Source organism: Clytia hemisphaerica, unplaced genomic scaffold, assembly GCF_902728285.1.
Source record: "Clytia hemisphaerica strain Z4C2 unplaced genomic scaffold, Clytia hemisphaerica genome assembly, whole genome shotgun sequence".
NCBI lineage: Eukaryota > Metazoa > Cnidaria > Hydrozoa > Leptothecata > Clytiidae > Clytia > Clytia hemisphaerica.
In genome coordinates this window covers 46,318-51,739 of record NW_027104532.1, presented here as the reverse complement: position 1 = coordinate 51,739, position 5,422 = coordinate 46,318, and the positions used below count along the sequence as shown (strand labels likewise).

General features: G+C 36.4%; 1 long non-coding RNA gene across 1 annotated transcript; it reads left to right on the top strand.

The window, feature by feature from the left end:
- The first annotated feature begins 660 nt into the window (after positions 1-660).
- LOC136822438 (uncharacterized) lies at positions 661-2,946 on the top strand. Its single transcript, XR_010848900.1, has 2 exons — positions 661-976; positions 2,257-2,946. It is a non-coding gene; the product is annotated as an uncharacterized lncRNA (long non-coding RNA).
- Positions 2,947-5,422: the final 2,476 nt, after the last annotated feature.

Sequence of the window (5,422 nt, the reverse complement as noted above, 5' to 3'; positions counted from 1 at the left end):
AGTTATGAAAAACCGAGTTGTTGCGTCCTTTTGCGTAATTTTTGACTTGATTATAATAACCTTATCAACAATCTGGTATTCGGGAACCGAGTTATAGAATAGAATAGTTAAAAATAAGGGAATTTTAAATAGCTATGCTAATCTAAAAGTTATTCAATTTAAAATAACCGAGTAGTTAACAACAGGAAACAACTCGAACTCGAATTAAAGTAAGCAAAAAAACCGATAACGATATTGATGATGATAGTTTAACCAAAATTTATGATAAATGTTATCATAACTCGTTTTTTCGTAGCTCAAAGTCAAAATAAAAACTCGAATCGAAAAGAAATAACTCGACCTTACTTTCTGCGGACCGGATAACTTTTCTGACGGCCAATTTTTCGCGGGCCGGATGACTATTTCGGCGGCCGGATGACTTTTCCGACGGCTAATTTTCCGCCGGCCGGGTAGCATTTCCGCCGGCCGGACGATTATTCCGCCGGCCGAGAAACTATTTCGACGGCCGAATTTCCGGCGAATTTTGACCCTGACCCCCCCTGATATTCTTTGGTGGTGGTTCGAATCCCACTCGGTGCGAAAATTAGACTGGTCGAAATTGATTAACAAATGATTGACAGGTATGAAAACTTATTTTTCATTGACCGCCCTCTTAGGCCATCCTGATTTTCAAAAGATGTCCTGAAAGCTCTCGAGCAGTCCAGCAGTCCAGCAGTCGAATTGCGTTCACTTTTTTCAAAAAATTGAGATATAAATCAGTGAGTTTGCTGACAGTCAAATTATACAATCTGTCTCCTGTCTTAGACATTCAGATTGATTCATTTTTCGACCCAATGATGATTGAATATGGACAAAACTGATTATTGTTGGTGGTTGAATTGGCAACGAAATTCCACTGTAACTGTAACTAAATTTATTCAACATACTCTACTCTCAACAAGAATGCTTAAAGATCCTGTGTTATGGTACTTCGACAGTAAGTACAAATATTTTTTTCTTTGTGTACTTTTAAAGACTTGTGGTGGTTTTATTAATCTTTTATGTTTAACCTGTGTTCTTCAGTCAGGGAAATCCCTCAATTGCGGTGGTAGTAATATCTTACTGCAATTGCGGTATAAACATCACTTTTGAATTTTTCATATACCGCAATTGCAGTATATTCAAGAAACAGAATTCAAGATACAAGGAGAAAACAGGCAATTTTTGTACATAATTGGTCATATCTTTTGAACGCACAGACAAAATATTTTTTCCTTAGATCAGATTCTTTTAATAAAGAAAAGCTATCTTCTCGTACGATTTTTTACAGTCGATGTTTGTTTATCTTAGTCGACCAGCACTATATGTAGCTGTTATAAGCCTTTGTAGGCTAATCACGAATGAAAACTACCGCAATTGCAGTATACCGCAATTGAGGGATTTCCCTGACTGTTCTTGTTGATACTTAGGCGGTCATCGAAAAAATGCTCTGTTCGCGTGGCAACTGGTGTTAAAAATGCATGCGGGCAGATGGGCGGTCAAAAAAATTCCCAGGTTTTTTTAAATCACGTCAGTAATTCAGGGGAGGGTGTTGTCGCGAGCAAAACAATTATTCGATGGCTGTCGGAGCAATAGACCTTTTTTCAAAGAGGACGTCCTTTTGAATAATTATGTAGTCCAGCCATAAAAACAATGATAGAGCCATGCATAATTACTGTATCATGCATATTGTAATAATTATGCATGGTTTTATCATTGTTTTTCTGCTGGACTACATAATTATTCAACATGGTGGCCTCTTTGAAAAAAGGTCTATTGAGAAAAAAGCTCTACTTTGAAAGAACAAATTGGTTTTCCCGGATTTTTTTCCGCATCTACGCACCGGAAAATCAGCAGAAAATATGATGCGGGCAGGTGATGCGAATAGAACAATTTTTCGACAACCGCCTTACCAGAACCAGGCAAAGATTGAAAGAAACTTTTGTGAACTACCGTAAGTTGGTCTAATCTCGACATCCGTCTTCTAATTTCGACACCCTTCTTTAGAGATAGGAATAATATGAAAGTCGGAATCGGTGATTGGAAAAAGATTTATCCTTCCTTACCACTAAAGCAAATAAAATAATTTCGACCTTTTTTTAATTTTTCAGCTCTAAAAAAGGGTGTTGAATTTAGAGGAGGGATGTCGACATTAGACCAAGTTACGGTAGTTTTGAGGAAATTTCAGTACACTCACCATATACCATCTAATTTCATGTTTCTTATTTTCCCTTTAAGCTTTTTATGAATGAGTATTCGTTTAACTTGACAACGCAATATTACCTTGTTACTGCTACTATTACCACGTTACGTCATGATTTTCCATCCTTCTACACAATATTGCTGTTAAACTGCAAGATAACTGGCAAATCTTTTTAATTCAAACAATTTTGTCCATGAGATCCCTTATCATGCCGTTGGAAAAAGTCCTGAATGTACGCTATTTCCTGTTAATACCTGCTTCCTGCTCATCAATATTGCCTCGTTACTGATACTATTACCATGTTACGTCCTATCATCTTCCATCCTTTACACGACGCTGTTACAGCTTCTAGATTAATGGTAAATCCATTTAATGTAAACAATTTTGGATCACGATATCCTTTGTTAAACCGTTGGAAAAACTCCTAAGTACGCTGCTACCTGTCAATTCTTGGTTCCTGCTCGTTATGTTTCTGGCTCATAGCATTTCTAATGCTCTTTGGTTCTACTATGTTTCATTTATATTTCAAATTGGTTGAAATAAATATAGTTGCATGTCTTTTGACTGGTTTAGTATCTATGTAACTGTCTGTAATTGATTCTACCTGGACACTTTTCCTAATGAATGTTTTAAGATTCGTATTTTTCACATTTTTAGAAAAAATATATGTTTCATTTATGTTAGCTTATTCATTGATATCTGAAAGAAAATGCTGTTGAGAAGAATCATTCTAACTATTCCAAATCATTTCCAAACTTTTGTTATAATTATAAAGCATTAAAATATAGCGGGTGGCAGTTAGTGAAAGCTATGGCTAGTATTAATTCTCAACTTCAGTTGAGCTAGAAACTGAGAAACTCCTTTCTCTGAGAAAAAACCTTGGCGCAGCCTTGAGACTTCAAAAACGATCAGACTTGGCTGAAATTTGGCACACTTGTTCCTTGGGTGAATATCTGGGGTTTTTTCCACAGATATCTGTAAAGCCCGAAGGGCTAGATAGGCAACTTTAAGCTTTCTCCAGCAAAAAAAAGTGAAGCAAAAATTTGACTTTTTAAATTTCGTGCCGATGGATAGGATCTAGCATTTTAATTGTTTTCGGAGCGCGAGATAAAAAAAAGTAGGCGGCAAACGCTATTTCACATCTCTCAAACCGGTGAAATTGCATATTTTAGTCACGTGACTCTGGTAGGAAATCCTTCCAAAGATGAGCTTCACTTTTTGACCAAGGTCGCAAATCTAGCCCTTCGGGCTTTACAGATCTGTGGTTTTTTCATTCTTATAAAAAAGATTTTTTGGATCTGGGCACTAGCTTTTTTTGTTTGATTTGCTAAAATTTGGCCTTTGAATAATTTGAAGCTACTGAAGTTTAACTGAGTGCGTTGCGCACGTTTTACTCTTTGCATATTTACTCATATCCGCCTCAGTAGCCTTCTTCGTGTAAAAAACCGCGGAGTACGTTTTGTTAACTGTTAGCAGTTATTTTGTGCGTTTTTCAAATCTCTGCGGTGGAGCGCAGAGCTATTCTAAACCTTTTGAGAAATTGAAAATTTGTCCTCTTTGAATTTTATCGAAAGTCTCAGTTGGGTTGTGGCCTCCATTATGCTTTAAATGCCTTAAAATTGAAATTTTATACCAATCGACGTAGAATTTCACTTTGAATTCAAAAAATCCGAAAGAAAAGCAAACGTTTTTATATCAAAGTTATCTTATCAAAGGCTCTTAAAGCCCGGTACTCACTTGTGCAAAAAATCGTGTTTAAGTGCGTCTAAGTGCGCCTAAGTGCGTTGATCAGTTAGGCGCACTTAGACGCTATTTATGTACTCACTGCAAAGTGATTTGAATGAAAGAGGGTGAAAAAGGAGTTAAGCGCACTTAAACGCAATAAAAAATCCCCCTCTCTCTTCAAATTCAAAAGAACTGAATAGTGTTTACACGCGGTGTCTTTGATGATCGCGTCGAAATATCGAAACTTTTTTATATTCGCGTTTAAGCGCGCCTAGCAAAATCAAGGCGCGTTCATGTGCGTATATATGTGTCTAAATGCGCTTAATTTCGTTTAGCAAACGTACTCACTAGAAAGCAAAAATGTGTTCGACGCACTTAAGCGCACTTAGACGCACTTAAACGCGATTTTTTGCACAAGGGAGTACCAAGCTTAAGCATACGAGTATATTCGTATTTGGCAGCGAACGTGTTAAAATTCGAAACGGTCGAAATACCTCAACTAAATAACGTTAGATTATCCTCAATGCAATGGTAACTTTCGTTTTTCAAAAAGAGTACTCCTATGCATGGAGGTATAAAGAAACAGGAAAAGTATACTATTGTAACCAAGCTCGCCCTACGATTAAAAAAGTTACGATGTATGCATGCTCATATCTTTAATGAGCTCTTTTATCCATAGGTGAAATCTTATTGGGTCATTTAAGCTTTAGAAATTAAATGAGACGAGATTCATTGTTTCTGACATCAGAGTAAGAAAATATTTGGACTAAAAAAAGACCTGTAAACTTGGCAGTCCTTCATCAAATAATAAGATTTTTTGATCAATGTTTTCTTTAAGGTGAACTCTATTGCTTGATACTTTCCTCCAAAATTCTCCAGCGACTTTATGTCTACAAATTGAGTCTGAAATCGTGTGTGCTTATAAAGGACTTTTCATTTTCTGGCTTGAGAAAATATCTTTTCAAAACAAAATTGAACGGATAACGAAATGGAACAGAAACTTGTTTCGCGTAATATTAAAAGGCTAGAAACTTCAATACTGATAATTAGAATGTTCAGAGCAAACTTGAGTTCTACTAAAAAGTCTTATTTCATCGGGCGAGCTTACAGTGGAGTCCCTATATCACTCGATCATTCGAGCATTCGAGTTACAGGGATTCGACTTAAAGAGACTCCACTATACAAAGTTTAGATATGCTCAGACGTTATAGTTTGTTTCGCTCTGAAACGAAACGTCTCAAAAAGCTGTGTGAACATCAAAATTCAAAACGTCAAGAAACATCAGAAACCGTATTCTTTAAAATAACATGAACATATAAATTACTGGACATCCATCTCCTTTGTATTTTTGAAGATAACACTGCTAGCTTCGTTGCCGCCTCGTTAAAGTCATAAAATGAGACAATAACTTTTGATGATATACCTATTGGGAATAACTTGCTAACAACGTCAAAAGTTCGACGAAAGTCTCTGTTG